This window comes from Ochotona princeps, chromosome 5 (assembly GCF_030435755.1).
Source record: "Ochotona princeps isolate mOchPri1 chromosome 5, mOchPri1.hap1, whole genome shotgun sequence".
Lineage (NCBI taxonomy): Eukaryota > Metazoa > Chordata > Mammalia > Lagomorpha > Ochotonidae > Ochotona > Ochotona princeps.
In genome coordinates, this window is record NC_080836.1 from 103,609,194 (window position 1) to 103,628,805 (window position 19,612).

The 19,612-nt window shown below is 51.0% G+C and overlaps 1 protein-coding gene and 1 pseudogene across 3 annotated transcripts in view; one reads left to right on the forward strand and one right to left on the reverse strand.

Annotated features, from left to right (window-relative positions):
- DGKD (diacylglycerol kinase delta) overlaps nucleotides 1–19,612 on the forward strand; it is a 103,746-nt gene that overhangs the window by 12,400 nt on the left and 71,734 nt on the right. The gene's annotated exons all lie outside the window — the stretch shown is intronic.
- Nucleotides 11,452–12,266, reverse strand: LOC101516307 (large ribosomal subunit protein uL13-like; annotated as a pseudogene).

Here is a 19,612-nt window from a genome sequence, read left to right on the forward strand (position 1 = left end):
TTCTGGCTGATTCAAAAATGCGTTTTATTGCATCCTCTTTGGTAACTGGGTCCCAATCAAATTTTATGTGGTTGCTGTAGCTTCAGTTTTTATTATCTCAATAATTAAATAATTTTTTTCTTTGTAGAGGGATAGAAACAGGGAGATTGATCTGCTGGTTCATTCCCTCAGTGCCTGCGAGCTCACTGAGGCTTGGAAGGCAGGCCAGCTTCCAGGCCACTCCTGCTGTGTGGGTGGCGGGAGTGCAGGTCCTCGTGCCAGCGCCACTGTGTCTCAGGGTCTGCACTGCCCGCAAGCCGGCATCCGCAGCTGCATCCTGCCTGGATGCGGGGATGGGAGCAGCGAGTGAGCAGATGAGAGAAGGTAGATTTTTTGTTTTTAAGATTTATTTATTTTTATTGGAAAGTCAGTATACAGAGAGAAGGAGAGATGGGAAGATCTTTCGTCTGTTGATTCACTCCCCAAATGACTTCAACTGCTCTGAAGCCAGGAGCCCAGAGCTGCTACCTCACAGGTGCAGGGTCCCAAGGCTTTGGGACAGTCCTTGACTGCTTTCCCAGGCCACAAGCAGGGAGCTAGATGGGAAGCGGGCCTCCAGGATTAGAACCGTCGCCCATACAGGATCCTGGGCATTCAAGGCGAGGACTTTAACCACTAGGCTGTTGTGCCTGATACGAGAAGGTAGATTTTTGAAAAAGGAGTTGTTAATGTAAAAGGCAAAGCTACAGACTGAGAGAGAGAGAGAGAGAGAGAGAGAGAGAGAGAGAGAGAGAGAGAGAAGGAGCTTGACTGATCTGCTTGATTGATCTTCCACCCGCTGGTCCACTCCCCAAATGGCTGCAGCAGACCTGGGCCAGTGGAAGCCAGGAGCCTCCTTTGGGTCTCTCATGGGGTGCACGGCCCAAAGACTCACCATCCCCCGCTGCCTTCCTAGGAGCTGGATGCCCAGAAAGTGGAACAGCCGGGACTGAAACTGGCGCCACTGTGGGATGCTGGTGCAGCAGGTGGTGGCCTAGCACACAGCACCGACCCTCGGTGGGTGCCTGAAGAGCCAGGCCAAAGCAGTATTCCTTCCTTTAGTGTCTAACTCGGAACAGATCACCGCGTAGCCTTTCTGCCCGCCTCCTTTCCCTGGCAGCGTTTTGGAGAGACAAGGCCAACTGTCTTGTAAAATCTTTGTGGGTTTGTCTGATCATTTCCTCACTGTCTCTTACGTTGTCTTATCCTCTGCGTTTCCTATAAACTGGGAACGAGATGTTTCAGGCTGACGGTTTGCACAGCTCTGGCTGTGGGTGCTGGGTGCGCTTCTGTGCGTTCCCTCGGGCAGGCCAGTGCTGTCAGCTTGCCCTGCTGTGTTGGCCCTGGGTCTTCCCACTAGGACCAGGGCTTTCTTCCTGCTGCAGTCAGGACAATCTGTGAGTTGGTTCCTGTGCAGATACCCTTTTCATAACAACGTTTTCATGGTTTTCAGCATTTATACATAACATTTGCTTGAAGCAATTTTATTGTTTTTAAGAAATTAAATTTTGTTTCAGAATTGGAGGGGGGCAGTAGGTGTCTCATTTGCTGGTTTTCTCCCCAGGGCTTGGGCTGGGACGAGGTCACACACTTCAGGTTTCACTTGTAGGGGACAGGGACCCCACCTTTTTTTAAGGATTTATTTATTTTTATTGGAAAGTTAGATTTTTTTTAAAAAAAAGTTTTTTTAAATTGGAAAGTCAGATATACAGAGAGAAGGAGAGACAGAGAGGAAGATCTTCTGCTGATTCACTCCCCAAGTGACTGCAACGTCTAGAGCTGAGCCAGTCCAAAGCCAGGAGCCTGGAGCTGCTTCATGGGGGTGCAGGGTCCCAAGGCTTTAAGCTGCCTTGACTGCTTTCCCAGGCCACAAGCAGGGAGCTGGATGGAAAGCGGATCGCTGGGGTTAGAATTTGGGCATTCAAGGTGAGTACTTTAGCCACTAGGCTACCACATCGGGCCCAGAAAGTCAGATTTTATTGAGAGAAGGCAAGATAGAAAGATCTTTCTTCCTATGGTTCATTCCCCAAGTGGCTGCAGTGGTCAGAGCTGAGCCTATCAGAAGCCAGGAGCTTGCTGTGACTCCCACACAGCTGCAGGGTCCAAGGCTTTGGGCCATCTTTTACTGCTTTCCCAGGCAAACAGGCTGGTGGATGGAAAGTGGAGCAGCTGGGACAGGATCTGGCGCCCATGTGGGATTTTGGCACCAGGCCCCGGAACTCCGGTTCTTGAGATATCATTTCTAGCCCGAGGATGCGCTCTAGTAAGAAACTGGTGGGTGGGGCTGGAACCCTGATGTGGTGTGTGGGTGTTTGAACTGCTGTGTTCACTGCTAGCCCCCGCTGTCCCAGCCACCCTGCCATCCTGTGATTTGTCTACATTTACTTATCTATTGGTATAATTTTATGTTAAGGATGTTTTCTCACTGTAACTGGGCAAAGAGTTGAATTTCCTCCTCAAAGGCGGAGTAATGCTGGATTCTTTAAATTACTTACCAATTTTCAAAGTCAGGATTTGGTGTTAATAGTCATTCCCAGTGGAGGCAGGTGTTCTCTCTCTGTGTTCACGGTGTCACTGCCATGTGGATGAGTGCAGTCAGCTTTGCTCGTTCTTCCGGCGTTCATCCCTCCCGCGTTTTCCCAGCTAAAGCCTTTATCCCGGCTGCGTGGTGTTGGAAGGTGTGTGAGTTGCAGTCTGGACGCCCAGAGCTGGGCGTGTGCGGTGGAGACGGCTGCCCATGGCCGTGCTCCTGCCCGCTCCCTCCTGTGACTTGCACACGCCAGGTTGTCAGCGCCGTGCTTTTCCTTTTTTGGACTGGATTAGGTCGTGGGTTTTATTGGCCTCTTCAGGCTGAGTTGGAGAACTGTCTATTAGGAAAGTATCCATCTCCTGTGGCTCTTGTTGTATTTCTGTTTATTTATTTTAAAAAGATTTATTTATTTGTAAGTCATGTTACAGAGAGAGAGAGAGAAAGAGACAGATCCACTGGTTCATTCTCCACATGGCTGCAACAGCCAGGCTGGGCCAGGACGCAGGCAGGAGTCAGGTGCTTGTTCTGGGTTTCCCATGTGGGTACCCAGGCCCAAGCACTTAGGCCATCTTTCTGCTGCTCTCACAGTCTCGCTAGCTGGGAGCTGGATCAGAATTGGAGCAGCTGGAACTTGAACCTGTACTACTTCCATGTGGGATGCTGGCTTGGCAAGTGATGGTTTCACCAGCTACAATACCTTTTACTTTTGGGCTTTTCTGGCCTGATCTTAGCTTGTCATCATTTAGTTCTGTTCTCATTTGGTGCTCCCCGACCTTTAAAAAATGTTTAATTTTGTTTGATTAATAGAGGCAGTGTCTTGTACTATCCATAAGAAGTGCATATTTTCTAAAATGGTCTTTAGTTTCCTATAATCATTCATTTCATGTGCGCGCTATGGCACAGCTTTCCTTCAGCCTCTTAGTCTCCTTGGCTTGGCTTTGCTACTCTTGGAGTTTGGCTGTGCTTCACTGTGGCTTGGCGGCGGAGAGGTCAACTCCGGACCCGGGCTATCTACCCTGCTCTGCACGGGCTCTCCCTTGCCTCTCTCGCAGTCTTCTGTTCTTCCATGCAGATCAGGTGTCCCCGCCACACACTTCTGGTTGGTCCTGAAAGAGAAGGGTGTCTGGGTCATGGCCATGATGGCGCGGGGTTCCTCTGCCTGTGGGATGGTGGGAAGATGGGAGAGAGCCAACGTTCTCTTAAACTTTCCAGCTGTTTAGAAAGTGCGCCATCCGGTGGATTAGTGTTAGTGTTGTGCAGCTGTCACTCATTTCCTTCTAGAATTTGGTCGCTGTCTGTGTGCAGACCCCTCCTGTTATGCAGCCATCCAAGCCCCAGTCTGCTATCCAGCTCTGGGCTTGCCTGTTTGGGTGTTTCATGTCAGAGGAATCATGTGTGATGTTTTGTGCTGGGCATCATTCACTTGGCATGTAGTTCTCATGGTTCATGTAGCATGTTTTTACTTTCTTTTTGTTTGCTGATTAATATTCCATTGATTGGCTGTATCACATCTTGTTAACCTGTTTGAATTTCCATTTTCAGTTCTTTAAAATATTTTTAATAGTAGGCTTATATTATTTTTGATGGTGTTTCCTTAGTTGAAAAGGGTGTATGATGATGTGGACCATTGATTAATGTGCGGAGGGTCAAGGGCTGGGGGAAAGTGGATGAGACTACTGCTTCGTTTTTTTTTTTGCTTCCTGTATCTGGGGAACAGAGAGAAGGGGCGAGGGCTGCTCCTAGCATCCTAACCACATCAATACCTGGGAATGAAGGACAGCCACTCATGTTACCTTGGGATCCCCGATGTGGAGTGTGTTCTGAGGGGACTGCTTAAGTGGTTTCAGCTGTTCGGAGATGCTGTTGATCTCATTGCTCCAGGTTAAGGAACCTAGACACTTGCTGTCAAAGCTTTGCTGGGAGAGCTGTCCGACTTCATCTGCCCTTCATGGTACTAGATGTCCACTGCAGGCTGCAGTGATCTGTCATGTCCCCTCATACCTGGGCATGCCATCCACTGTACCGTCCCCCATACACCTGGGCATGCTGTCCACTGTACCATCCCCCATATATCTGGGCATGCCGTCCACTGTACCGTCCCCCATACACCTGGGCATGCCGTCCACTGTACCGTCCCCTATGTATCTGGGCATGCCGTCCACTGTACCGTCCCCCATATACCTGGGCATGCCGTCCACTGTACTGTCCCCCATATACCTGGGCATGCCGTCTACTGTACCGTCCTCCATATACCTGGGCATGCCGTCTACTGTACCGTCCTCCATATACCTGGGCATGCCGTCCACTGTACTGTCCCCCATATACCTGGGCATGCCGTCTACTGTACCGTCCTCCATATACCTGGGCATGCTGTCCACTGTACTGTCTTCAGCACCTGAGGAGGCCAGTTCTGACACGTGTACCCTACAGTCAGATACAGACCCTGCAATTTTCCCTGTGTTTGAAGGTTTGAGTCTAGCAGTCCAGATGCGGGGGCATCCCCAAGGAAACCTTGCCTGAGGTGACCCTAGACATGACTCCTGTGTGTACCAACCAGTGGGGGTCCAGCCAGTCCATCACCCACATCACACACACACACACACACACACACACAGTTGCATTTGCCCAGTCCATCTCTCTCATACACACACACAGTAGTGGTTCCAGTCTCTCTCTCTCTCTCTCTCTCTCTCACACACACACACACACACACACACACACACACACACACTCTTGGCTGTAGTTGCCCAGTCAGTTCTGTCTCTAGGAACTGCAGCCTAGTCAGAGTAACACCAAAAATCTCCACAAGTCCTGGTTCCTGAGTGTGCCGGCATGTGCAGCAGACTGGTCCAGTCTATTCCACATCCCATTTGGCTCTTGTACACATCAGTGGGTGTTGGAGCTTAGCTCGGCCCAACCAACCCACACTTAATGCCTGTGGGTGCTACCACCTGTCCAGCCAGGCCCACCCCCAGCTCTGGTTCTTATGCTCATTGGTGGGAGCTGCGGCCCATCAGAGTGGTGCCCACAGTTAATAAGTTTTTGGCCCAGTCTGGTAGCCTGGTGACTAAAGTCCTCACCTTGAGTGTGCTGGCATCCCATATGGGCGCCGGTTCTAATCTAATATAGGCAGCCCCACTTCCTATTCAGCTCCCTGTTTGTGGCCTAAGAAAGCAATTGAGGATGGCTCAAGGCCTTGGGATCCTGCACCAGTGTGGAAGACCTGGAAGATACTCCTGGCTCCTGGCTTCGGATTGGCTCAGCTCCAGCAGTTGCGGCCACTTGGGGAGTGAATCATCAGACAGATCTTCCTCTCTGTCTCTCCTCTCTGTATGTATGACTTTGCAATAAAAATAAATCAGTCTTTTAAAAAAAGTTTTAACCCGGGGTGAGTGTTGACATCAGGTTATGACATCACTTACAGAGCTGGCATCATGTTAGAGCGCTGGTTCTCGTCCAGACTGCTCTGCGCTGATAGGGCGTCTTGGGAAGCAGTGCATGACGGATCAAGTGCTTGGGCCTTTGCCCGTGTGGGAGATCCGGTTGAAGTTCTGGGCTTTTGGGTGTGGGCCTGGGTCCAGGCTTGGCTGTTGTGGGCATTTGGGAAATGAACTGATGGGTGGGATAATCGGTATCTCTACTTCTGCCTTTTAAATGAATGAGGATAAGTAAACGTGTGCAGCGTTCACTCTTTGTTGTATTTGTTTGAAAGGGTTAGTTGGAGCTGGGTGTTGTGTCCCTAGGCTGGTCATGCCCTGTGGGTGGTAGGGGTTCCTGCAGTGAGCAGCTGCACCGGAGCAGGACTGCAGCCCAGGCTCTCTGATGCGGAACGGAATGCAGGAGTCCAAGCAGGTTTGTAACTGTTAGGCCGAATGCCTGCCTCTGCCCGGTTCCGAGTCCCGGTGGACCTGCTGGGTAATTCTAATTCTAGGCTTTGTTTATTCAGGAACTGCCAAATGCTTCCTGCAGTGGCTGTACCAGCAGGGATCTGTTTTTTTTTCCATTCTTGCTTTTTTTGTTTTCTTGCTTTCCTAATGTGAAGTGATACCTCGTTATAGTTTTGGTTGAAGTTCGCTGAGCATCTTTTCATGTGCTTGTTGCTGTTTGAATATCTAATGTGGAAACATGTCTATTCAGCTCTTTTTCCATTTTTAAAGTTGGATTTTTTTTGTAACCAAATTGCATAGTTTACAGCAACTTTCTCCACCTCCGTGACTTGTTTTCAGTATCTTGACAGTGTCCTTTGAAGCGCAAAATTTCAATTTTGCTGTTTTTTTTTTTTAAAGATTTGTTTATTTATGTGCAAGTCATAGTTGCAGAAAGGGAGATCCTGTCATCACTAGCTTACTTCCCAGGGCTTGGCCAGGCCGCAGCCAGGAGCTTAATCCAGACCGTCCACTCAGGGTTGGGGCGGGGGCCCTGACATTCATGGTCTCCCACTGCTTTCCTCAGGCCGTTAGCACGAGCTGGATGGGAAGTGGAGCAGCCTGGACACGAGTCGGCACCCACATGGTGCTTGCCACACCACACTACTGGGCCCCAGTTTTAATTCTGGTAATCTAATTTATCTGTTTTTCTTCTGTGGCCTGTGCTTTCAATGTCATGTTTAAGACACCATTGCCAAATCCAGGCAAAGAATGTTTACATTTAGGTTCTTTTGAGAGTTTTATAGCTCTGTTCCCTATGTTTGATCCATTTTGAATTATATTTAGTGTACTGTGAGGACAGAGTTTAAGTTCATTTTTTCTGTGTGGATACCTAGGCAGAGGCGTCTTCCGCTGCGGTTGGGCCCCCTGGGCTGGAGAGCCAGCCGGCCTTTTCAGGACAGCTGTTCTGGCGGCTTATTTCTGGGGAGAGTGTTGTGGGGTCCTCCCCAGGAGTGCCTGAGAGAACCATCTGCACTGCATGGCACCAAATGTTAGGTTTTAATGCGCTTAAAGTTCTTAAAGTGTTCACGTTGTCACGCTCAGCTAATTCCCGCAGCCAAGTCCTCTTTTCATGATTAGTTTACCTCAAGCCCAAATCCCAGAAGAAGCAAGATGCTTAGTAGGTCCTTTATTCCAGCAGGGTAGGAACGGGAGCAGGCGTAGAGGGGGAGAAAACTGGAAGGGACATACATGTCTCCTGCCATGGTGGCAGGATGGGGGGCTGCCAGGGCAGGGCAAGATGGAGGGGAACCGGGCAGAGCCAGTTAAGACGGGAAGGGAAGAGAGCGGGGGAAGGCAGAGAGGGCTGTGTGGGCTGTGTGCTTGCTCCAGGGACTGGGGGGGATTGGGGACCCTGATTATCTGAGCCGCAGGTAGGCGGGTGGAGACTAGGGGCAGGGGCCGGGGATTGGGGAGTCGGATTCTCAGGTCAGGCGCCAGGTTACATCTGATCAGTGGATAACTGGAATGCCGTGAATTTTGGAGCGGTGGGAAAGAGGAAGCAGGAGGCAAGGCAGGGATGTTGGCATCACCCTCACAGCCAGCCTGCTCCGAGAAGATGGGCTTGACTGGAACTAATGCAGTCCTCTTTCGTGGTCTCCCTATCTGAACTCTGATGCCAATGGTCAAGCATTTGGAAGCTTTCTCAGAAGGGAGTCTGGAAAATTGTTCATGTACTTAAAGCGGGCAAGTGGAACTCAGAATTGTCTAAGTGTGCTTTTACATCCAATCGGTGTTTTGTATGAGCTGGAATTTTGCTGTTTACAGAAACCCCTTGGTATGTGAATAACTCCAAAAAAACCCACATCTCTTGACCCCAATTCATTGGTGGATTTCCTGTCCTGAGGAAATAATCTAAATATGGTAGAAAAACACACACACACACACAGAGCATATTTCTTGGACCATTGAATTACCATAAGAAGGTCATGTCCACGTCTCAATCCAGGTTCTAAGCAGACCCACTCAAGCACTTGTGTTGCCTGCTGAGCGAGCTGTTGGTGGTGGCCCAGTGCTGCGCAGCTGGCTCACGTTGGGCTGGTGCGTGACTGCTGCCCGGGCTTCTGAGCACCAGGTCACATGGCTGAGAAGTGTCAAGGTGACCCGTGTGCTGCCTGGTGCAGCCAGCTGTCCAGGTCACTGAAGAAGGCAGGGCCGTGGACAGCACTTGTGGTCTTGGGGAAACAGGAAGGCAAGGAAAGATGGAGCTCACAAAAGGGCAAGACTGAAAAGTCGCAGGGCTTGACGTTAGTAATACCCTAATCACTGTGTGTATTGTGTGGGACACTTTGATTAGGTTTCTCCTTGTGTCAACCTTTTCCTCCTATGTTGAGAATAACGCTAGACTCACTTATGTAAGTAGTGTTCTTGATGTAAATAGGTGAAATTTCAGCCAGACACTCGTAACCCTAACAGTTTGATGTGTGAAATCATTGTGAGCTTTTTCTCATGTATGTTCAGAGTTCTGCCAATATCTGTAAGCATTTGGATAAATTAAATAGACATAGAGGATAGAAAAATAAAACACTAAGGAAATGCTCATCTGGTCACAAACTGTTATTATTTGGAAAAGTAGGTTATTCAAGAATGTGATATATCGTCCTACGTTAGAACAGAATAGATGTTAGTGGTGTAATCTGGGAGTTTGCAAGAAATGGAAAGTAATCTCTAGCAAACAGATTGGCCAAGAGCTAGGCTATTTAACACACGACGTGATTTCCATGTAACATCTCAAAATGGGCAAGGGGTCTGTTAGTGGAGCGGTGCTCTGGGGAGGGCATGTTGAGCTGGTGGTGCTGGTACTGCCGCTGCCATGCCTGGGTACAGCGCTGTTGGCAGTTGGCTCGTGCCATGTGCATTCTCTGTGTGATGTCCTTGGGCACGAGGCCTGGGAGGCCCTGGTGATGCTGGCCTGTGTGCAGCAATGTTGGAAGGGGCTCCTGCTGTGTGCACCCCTGTGTGGGTTCTGTGGCCAGGAGGCCTGGGAGGCCCTGGTGATGCTGGCCTGTGTGCAGCAATGTTGGCAGGGAGCTCTTGCCATGTGCACTAAGCATGGTGTCTGTGGCTGGGAGGCCTGGGAAGCTTCCCCTGCCTCTGTGTTTCCTTGTCCTGCGAGTTGTCAAGGCACCCTTGAGCACTTTTCTGGTGGCTTTAAAACAGCTTAGAGAATCTTCCATACAGACTCAGATAGAGGGGTTGCATTAGTCTTGTTGGGTTGTGTCCTCCTTGCCTAGCTCTCCCATCCCTTCACCATCTCTCCTTTCTCTGAGAACTGTAAGCAGATTGTTCTGGGGTGCTTGACGTTGTGGAGCTCCTTCCACAGAGTGCAGCTTCCTTCAAGGTCAAGGGTTCACCAGCACATTCCTGCCTGTGCTCGACACTGAAGTGTTCAATAAATATTTGTCGCAACCCAGAACTATTTCATTCCATGGCTCCAGAGGGGATGGCTTTTCTGGTGCAGGTTTCATAGAAGCTGGGGCAGTCTGTCCTTTAGCAAGTACGGATGGGGTGTGTGTCTTGTGGGCCTTCAAGGGGCTCTGAATTCACCCCTGCAAGGAAAGGGGGTCCGAGCTTGTGAGGACAAGTGATGGGAAGAACACCTTCCCCAGATGTAACATGTTTTCACTTGACGAAGCCGGGAGAGCGTCTGGGTTGGGCAGACTTGGAGTGGAATCTCCCATCTGAGCCCTGTCTGCAATGTAGCTTCTCTGGGCCCCAGTGCCTGGGCAGGGAGCTCCTGCACACAGTAGGCACTCTGCCACACTGGCCATGTTGGTGCCTGGGCAGGGAGCTCCCGCACACAGTAGGCACTCTGCCCGCACTGGCCATACCAGTGTGGGATGGGCATGCTCGCTGTGTGTTCCTAGAGGCCCTCTTTTTTCTTGTTTTCCTCCTTTCCCTAGAGGTGACCAATTTACTACTTTATTATTTGCTATTATCCTGCCATTTAAAAAAAGATATATATTTTTTTATTTTAATTTTTTTTAAAGATTTATTTATTTTATTACAGCCAGATATACACAGAGGAGGAGAGACAGAGAGGAAGATCTTCCATCCGATGATTCACTCCCCAAGTGAGCCGCAATGGGCCAATGCGCGCCGATCCGAAGCAGGGAACCAGGAACCTCTTCCGGGTCTCCCACGCGGGTACAGTGTCCAAAAGTATTGGGCCGTCCTCAACTGCTTTCCCAGGCCACAAGCAGGGAGCTGGATGGGAAGTGGAGCTGCCGGGATTAGAACTGGCGCCCATATGGGATCCCGGGGCTTTCAAGGTGAGGACTTTAGCCGCTAGGCCACTGCGCTGGGCCCAAAAAAGATTTATTTTTATTGGAAAGACAGGTTTACAGAGAGGAGAGACAGAAAGATCTTCAATCTGCTGATTCACTCCACAAATAATTGCCATGACTGGAACTGAGCCAAGCCAAAGCCAGGAGCCAGGAGCTTCTTGTGGGTGTCCTATATGGGTGCAGGGTCCCAAAGCTTTGGGCCACCCTCTGCTGTCTCCCAGGCTACAAGCAGGAAGCTGGATGGGAGGTGGAACAGCTGGGATACAAAGCAGTGCCCACATAGCATCCTGACACATGTAAGGGGAGAATCAGCCAATTGAGGCATGGTGCTGGGCCCCATCTTGCCTCTTTTTTTTTTTTTTTTTTCGTTTTGTACAAAATAAATTATTTTGTTTCTGGTCACAAAACACAGGAAGTTACAAGGCAACACCTGTGACCCGCTGGCTTCCCATTTTCCATAAATACCCTTGTGCAACACCAGGCTCACAGTGCCTAGGCCGTTCCTCCCATCCTACCAGCTGCAGGCCCACAGTGCCCGGGCCACACCTCCCATCCTACCAGCTGCAGGCCCACAGTGCTCGGGCCACACCTCCCATCCTACCAGCTGCAGGCCCACAGTGCCCGGGCCGTTCCTCCCATCCTACCAGCTGCAGGCCCACAGTGCCCGGGCCACACCTCCCATCCTACCAGCTGCAAAGTATACGGGACCAGGTGGAAAGCTGGGCCCCAGCCCCCTTTTCACAATGGGGGCTCCCTTGTAATGTGTACTACAGCTCACCCCTGTGAGCCTTTCCTAAGATGACCCCAAGTCAGCCCCTGGCCAGCCATGTGCAGTGCAGGAGCGCTGGCCGAGGCCCCTGGTCCAGATGGCGATGGAGGAAGGGCAGGCCAGGCCAAGTGTGAGCAACAGAGTCTTTATCGGGCTCAGACCAGAAGGCCGTGGGTCTCGAAGACCTCTGTGAACTTGTTGATTTTCTTCTCCATGTTCTTTTTGGCCTATTTTGCCCTTTTTACCCTCCTGAACTGCTGCTGCTTGCAGTAATGCATCTTGGCCTTTTCCTGGCTCTTCTCCAGGGTGGCTGTCACGACCTGGTACTTCCTGAGCCAGGCTCCCCAGGTAGGCAAACTTCCTTGTCGGCTTCAGGCGTATGATGTTGAGGGCTGCAGGCACCACAGTCCATTTTTTTCCTTGTAGGGCGGCAGGATGCCATCAGACACTTTGAGGTGCTCCAGAGCTGCCTGGCCCTGGTTGGTCTTGTGGGGAGCATGTCCCTCATCATCTGCCAGCTGATAGAGCTGGGGACCTGGGAGGGGTAGGGGTCCCGGGAGGGGTTGGTGTTCATCTACTTGCGCAGGAAGGCCAGGCACTTCAGCTTATTTCTGTAGAAATTTGCAGTACACAGCCACCACTTTACGACCCAGCAGCACCTGCTTGGCCACAATGGCCACCAGGTGGCCCAGGAGGTGACCCCAGCCATCTGGCACCAGGACCTGCCCTTCCACCATCTTCAGCAGTCGCCTGGGAAAAGCCATCTTGCCATTTTTAAAGAAAGATTTATCGTATTTATTTGAAGGGTATAATTAGATAGAGAGAGGCAAAGAAAGCTCTTCCATCTGCTACTTCACTCCCCAAAGGACGGCAACAGCCAGCTGGGCCAGGCTGAAGCTGGGAGCCGGCAACTTCTGTTTCTCTTGCTTGGGGGCAGGGATCCACGCTCAGGGCCAGCCTCTGCTGCTTTCACAGGTGCTTTAGCAGGGAGCTGGATCAGAAGCGGAGCAGCCAGGACTCACTGGCCCTCATGGGGTGCCGGCACCAGAGGTGGTGGCTTTGCTTGCAGGGTCACACTGCTGTCCCCCAGTGTTTTCTTTTTTTTCTTTTCTTCTTCTTCTTCTTCTTCTTCTTCTTTTTTTTTAATACTTTCGCGTGTAGTTTCTCTATTCTTTGTCGACACACACACACACACTTTTCTTTTTAAAGATTTATTTATTTATTTATTGGAAAGGCATATACATAGAGAGAGGAGGAGAGAGAGAGAGAAAGATCTTCTGTCCACTGGTTCACTCCCCAAGTGGCCACAACAGCTAAAACTGAGCTGATCCAAGGTCAGGAGCTAGAAGCTTCTGGGTCTCCCGCACAGGTGCAGGGTCCCAAGGCTTTGGGCCGTCCTTGACTGCTTTCCCAGGCCACAAGCAGGGAGCGGGATGGGAAGTGGAGTCGCTGGGATTAGAACCGGTGCCCATACGATATCTCACAAATTGGAGCACATATGGGATCTTGGCGCATGCAAGCCAAGGACTTTAGCCACTAGGCTACCTTGCTGGGCCCAACATAAACTTTTACAAAGATCACTTTGTATTTTGCTGGAGTATCTTTCTGGTAAGATTCCTGGGAGTAGGCTTGCTTTATCAGAGAGCAAATGCGTGAATAATCTTGCTGGATCCTGCCAAGTGACCGTCCTCAGGGACTGTGCGTTTTGCAGCTCTGTGAGTGGAGTTTGAGGGCCTGTTCCCCACAGCCCTCTCAGGGGTAGGCTGCCAGCAGTGGGGACTGCCTCTTGTTTTTTGTTGCTGGTCAGTCTAATAGTAAGAATAGCATTGGCTTTGTTTTAATTTGCTTTTCTCTCTGTTTAAGATTTATTTATTTTTATTGCAAAGACAGATATACAGAGAGGAGAGATAGAGAGGAAGATCTTCTGTCTGATGATTCACTCCCCAAGTGGCTGCAACTGCTGGAGCTGAGCCAATCCAAAGCCAGGAGCCCAGAGCTTCTTCCAGGTCTCCCACACAGGTGCAGGATCCCAAGGCTTTGGGTGGTCCTCAACTGCTTTCCCAGGCCATAGGCAGGAAGCTGGATGGGAAGCGGGGCTGCCGGGATTAGAACCAGTGCCCATATGGGGTCCCGGCGTGTTCAAGGTGAGGACTTTAGCCGCTAGGCCACCGCACTGGGCCCTTCTTTTCCTTTTTAAAGATTAGTTTTGGCTGGTGCTGCGGTTCGTTCCTTCCTCACTTCATCTGGGACAGGAACAAGCATTTCCCTTCCTGTCACTGGAAGGCACAGAACCTTTGGACATGGTCACTTCTCATCTTGGTGGCAATGCATTGAAGGATGAAATTCGGAGTAGGACACAGAGGAATTTGTTTTTTTTCTTGATTGGTATTCTGAAAATGATTGGCTTTGTCATTGGGTTGGTGTTCTGGGTTGTTGGGAAAAGCCTAACACAGAGTTCCTTTCTGTTGGAGTGGAAGTGCGAGATGGAGGGCCTGACTCTGTGGAGTTGAGGGAATCTTGAGCATATCAGGTGCTTGCCGTGCTGTAATTTGCCTTCTCCTGTGGTGGCCTGTGCCCCAGAGTCACCAAGGTGGAGAGCATTGTATTGTGGCCCAGCGCAGTGAGGTGAGTCAGGTGTTAGGTAGGTAGGTAGGTTGGGGGCCGGTTGCACATAGCGCTGGACCAACGTGAGTTTGGACTTTGCTTGGAGTTTAAGTTGATTTAAGTCAGAGTTACCAATTTTTATGATGTCTTTGGCCTGGCTTTCTAGTGCCTGGGTTTGAGGCCTGCATCCCATTTAATTAGCTTCTAAAGGCCTGGTGTGAGTTACTTTATAAATTCAGTTTCCACATCTGCACTGTAAAATAAAAGTTGGATACCCCTTTTCTGAAATGCTTGGGACCAGTAGTGTTTTAAGATTTCAGAGTTTTTCCGGCCTGGCGGCGTGACCTAGCGGCTAAAGTCCTCGCCTTGAACGCCTCGGGATCCCATATGGGCGCTGGTTCTAATCCCGGCAGCTCCACTTCCCATCCAGCTCCCTGCTTGTGGCCTGGGAAAGCAGTCGAGGACGGCCCAAGGTTTTGGGACACTGCACCCGCGTGGGAGGCCCAGAAGAGGTTCCTGGTTCCTGGCATCGGATCGGCGTGCATTGGCCTGTTGCGGCTCACTTGGGGAGTGAATCATCAGACGGAAGATCTTCCTCTCTGTCTCTCCTCCTCTCTGTATATCTGACTTTCAAATAAAATGAATAAATCTTTAAAAAAAAAAAAGATTTCAGAGTTTTTCAGAATTTGAAATAATTGCGTGGATTTGACCAGTTTAGTAATCCTAATCTGAAAATTCAAAATCTGACAAGTTCCATCTGAAAATTTTGCATGTCATTTTGGTGTTTGAAAACTTTTGGGTGGCAGTGCAGGTGAAGTTTCAGTTTTTCTAATAAGTGATGCTCAACCTATACCTACCACCAGAGTGATGCGAAAATCAGAAGGTGGCAATGGCTACTCCGGGTGTGGTCCTAGGTAGGGATGTGTGGGGGCAGGCCTTCCAGGTGTGTGGTCCTAGGTAGGGATGTGTGGGGACAAGCCTTCCAGGTGTGTGGTCCTAGGTAGGGATGTGTGGGGACAAGCCTTCCAGGTGTGTGGTCCCAGGTAGGGATATGTGGGACAAGCCTTCCAGGTGTGTAGTCCTAGGTAGGGGTGAGTGGGGACAGGCCTTCCAGGTGTGTGGTCCTAGGTAGGGATGTGTGGGGACAGGCCTTCCAGGTGTGTGGTCCTAGGTAGGGGTGTGTGGGGACAAGCCTTCCGGGTGTGTGGTCCCAGGTAGGGATGTGTGGGGACAAGCCTTCCAGGTGTGTGGTCCCAGTAGGGGTGAGTGGGGACAAGCCTTCCAGGTGTGTGGTCCCAGTAGGGGTGAGTGGGGACAGGCCTTCCAGGTGTGTGGTCCTAGGTAGGGGTGAGTGGGGACAGGCCTTCCAGGTGTGTGGTCCTAGGTAGGGATGTGTGGGGACAGGCCTTCCAGGTGTGTGGTCCTAGGTAGGGGTGTGTGGTCCTAGGTAGGGGTGTGTGGGGACAAGCCTTCCAGGTGTGTGGTCCCAGGTAGGGATGTGTGGGGACAAGCCTTCCAGGTGTGTGGTCCCAGGTAGGGGTGTGTGGGGACAAGCCTTCCAGGTGTGTGGTCCCAGTAGGGATGTGTGGGGGCAGGCCTTCCAGGTGTGTGGTCCTAGGTAGGGATGTGTGGGGACAAGCCTTCCAGGTGTGTGGTCCTAGGTAGGGATGTGTGGGGACAAGCCTTCCAGGTGTGTGGTCCCAGGTAGGGATATGTGGGACAAGCCTTCCAGGTGTGTAGTCCTAGGTAGGGGTGAGTGGGGACAGGCCTTCCAGGTGTGTGGTCCTAGGTAGGGATGTGTGGGGACAGGCCTTCCAGGTGTGTGGTCCTAGGTAGGGGTGTGTGGGGACAAGCCTTCCAGGTGTGTGGTCCCAGGTAGGGATGTGTGGGGACAGGCCTTCCAGGTGTGTGGTCCCAGTAGGGGTGTGTGGGGACAAGCCTTCCAGGTGTGTGGTCCCAGTAGGGGTGTGTGGGGACAGGCCTTCCAGGTGTGTGGTCCTAGGTAGGGGTGAGTGGGGACAAGCCTTCCAGGTGTGTGGTCCTAGGTAGGGGTGAGTGGGGACAAGCCTTCCAGGTGTGTGGTCCTAGGTAGGGATGTGTGGGGACAGGCCTTCCAGGTGTGTGGTCCTAGGTATGGATGTGTGGGGACAGGCCTTCCAGGTGTGTGGTCCCAGGTAGGGATGTGTGGGGACAGGCCTTCCAGGTGTGTGGTCCCAGGTAGGGATGTGTGGGGACAGGCCTTCCAGGTGTGTGGTCCTAGGTAGGGGTGAGTGGGGACAGGCCTTCCAGGTGTGTGGTCCTAGGTAGGAGTGTGCCGGGACAAGCCTTCCCGGTAGTCTGTCCTTGCCTGTGGTGCGCCTGCCCTGTGTTGTTTCCTGTCGGTGAAGTGTGACACCAAGAAGCTGTAAGCCTTCCTCAGCAGCAGTGTGGAGCACGACAGCCTCGGCTTTGTGATTTATGAGGCACTCTGTAACCTCGGATAAATGAACTCAGTCTCTGTTAACCAGTTTTTTTGGTTTCTTAATTGGAGCATTAGTGTCTGACTCATAGACCACAAATGTCTGCTCTGTTAAAAGGCAAATAAATGTAAAAGTGCTCATGAAAATTTAAAGTTTCTGCTGAAGCTTTTCAATAGTTCTTTATGCTGATATTTTCACTTTTTTTTTTGGACCTTATGGATTTGGGTGGTTTGCTCACATAGATTTATGTGATGTAATTTTGTTGTTGTTGAAGGACTGGACTGACTCAAGGACAAATAATTGCTGAAGTGAACATTGGCTCATGCTCTTCTTTCTTCTTTTCTTCCTTCTCTCCCAGTTCCCAGCCTGTCTGCCTATGGTCTCTGTGTCCTGGCTGCTCGTGACTCCCTTAGTCCTGCTCTGTTGGAGACTTTTTTTTTTTTGTTTTCTGTTCATTTGAAATATGGAGTGTCAAAAGAAAGAGACAGGGAGGTCTTGCACCTATGGGCTCACTCCTGAGGTACCCACAGCAACAGGAGCTGGGACAAGTTAAACCAGGAGCTGAGAACTCCGTCCACCTCTCCCACAAAGATAGCAGGTGCCCTGCTGCTTTCCCAGAGCCATCAGCAGAGAGCTGGACTGCACTTGGAGCACCCAGACAGAAACTAGCCCTGTGATTCGGAGTGCTGGTGCCACATCGTTATGCTCAGCCTTCTGTGACACATGCCAACCTGCTGAGATCTCGCATCTGTCAGCTATTTGAGAGACATAAGAGCTCCCAGCTGTTCACTTCCCCAGATGCCTCCACTGGCTGGAGAAGGGGCAGTGCCAAAGCTGGGAGCTGGAACCTCAGTGCAGCTGTTTCATGTGGGTCGTGGGTGGCAGAGACCCAACCACCGAGTCACTGCCTGCTGCCTCCCAGGATCTGCATTAGCAGGTGGCTGGAGCTAGGAGATTACCAGATGTAGGCGCTCCAACAGGGGATGTGTGGTTTTTTTTTTTTTTTTTTTTTTTTTGTGACTTCTAAATTATTTTTATTTGTTTGAAAGGCAGACAGAGACCCTCCATCCTCTGGTTCATCCCTAAGAACCTGCAACCACTGAAGCTGGCCTATGCCAAAGAGGAAAGCTAACAATTCTTGAGCCATCCTCGCTGCTTCCTAGGGTATGTGTTAGCAGGAAGCTGGACTTGGGAGCCGAGCTGGACCTTGAACCCAGCCACGCTGATATGGGTGGTGGGGCCCCAAATGGTTTCTTCCCTGCTGGGCCCGATGCCTGCCCCAGGGCATGGGCATTTTAATTGGCATCTTAGCTCCTAGGCCAGATGCTCAGCCCTACCCTTGATTGATCACCTTCATTTCACGTACTGAACAGCATGTGTGTTGTGACATACAGTCATGACTGCATGTGTTCCTGTGCCAAGGTACAGCACTCAAGTGACAGCTGTGGTCCCCAGCCAGGTCGCCTGAGGCCGAGCACCTGTGTGCTGGGTCCCCTTGCTGTCCCCATGAACACTGGTGCATGTGACTGCCAGTATTCTCTGCGGTGCTTTCCTTGTCTCACCATCCACATGTTCTGTGTCTGATTCTAGCAGGTGGCGGCGGTACCTATGTTCTCTCCCAGACCATGGCCTTTCTTTATTTTTGAGGTATTTTTGGTGAGCAGAAGTTCTCAGTTGTAGTTCTCCTGTGTTGTCCATGGAGAGTTAGTGACGTTCAGGATCCAGCTAGACCTCGCTTGTGTCTGCTGTGTGAGGAGGAGGCTGAGGCCTTCTCGTACACAGCCTGTCGCACTGAAGCACTGCTGATGGGGTGGGACTGACAAACCTGCTGCATGAGACTGCGCATGGGGGCAGTGGAGTTCTCTGTTCTGGGCACAGGGGTCGTGGTGCGTTGGGTTAGGCTGCCACTAGGGACGCCTGCATCCTCTGATGGAGCACTGGCTCCTCCACATCCCATCCGCTTGCTACTCAAGACCCTAAGAGGCAGCAGACAGTGGCTTCCTGCCAGTTACCTGGGAGACCGAGTTCCTAGCTCCTGGCTTCTGCCTCGTTCAGCTTTGGCTGTTGTAGGCGTTTGGGGAGTGAACCAGCAGATGGAAATCTTTTTGTTACTTTGCTTTTCAAAGAAACAAGAGCAACAGATGTTAAAATTATATGTACTAGGGCCAGCATTGTGGTGTAATGCGTTAGGATCTGCCATGGTGACATTCCAGGCGCTGGCTTGAAATCTTACTGCTCCACTTTGAACCCAGGTCTCTGCTGACGCGCCTGGGAAAGCAGTGGAAGTTGGCCCACGTGCTTAGGCTCCTGCACTCACCGAGAGGCCCAGACACAATCCCTGGCTCCTGGCTTTGGCCTGGCCCAGGCCCAGCAGCTGCTGTTTGGGGAGTGAACTGGCTGATGAAAGATCTGTGTTTCTTCCACTTTCATTCTGCACTTAAATAAATTAAAATCCTATATATGTGTATGTACTATATACATATATATATAGTATAAACATGTGTATATATATTATATGTATTATGGATATGTTGATACATATCATGACAGAAACAAGTTGAAATATGACATGTCCATTGTGATTTCCTGTTTGTGAACAATGAAGAGCCTGGAGAGTTACAGAATGCACTCATTGATTCCCATTCTGTTGCCTCTCGTGCCCAGGGTACCTGGTGTGCTTTGCTCGCTGTCAGGCCCTCGGCTTCCTGCCAGTCCTCACCTGTGGTGAGCACTTGGCTGCCACTGACCTCAGTGGTGCGGTCTTTGCAGTCCCCCTCACCTGGACCTCTGCCTCAGTGTTCTCACTTTCGTTCTGCCTTCCCTTCATCCTCCTGCCCCTGCTGTGGGAGTCTCTGGGCCTCCTCTTTCCCCTTACCTCCTCCGTGGGGGTCTTGAGCAGCATCTTGTGTCCCTGTTCCATAAGGCTGACTGCTGGCCTGTCGGCTCTGTGATCCCCCATGCTGGCCAGGTCCTCCCCAGCCCCAATCTTTGCCCTCTTCTGTGGCCTCTACCCCTCGCAC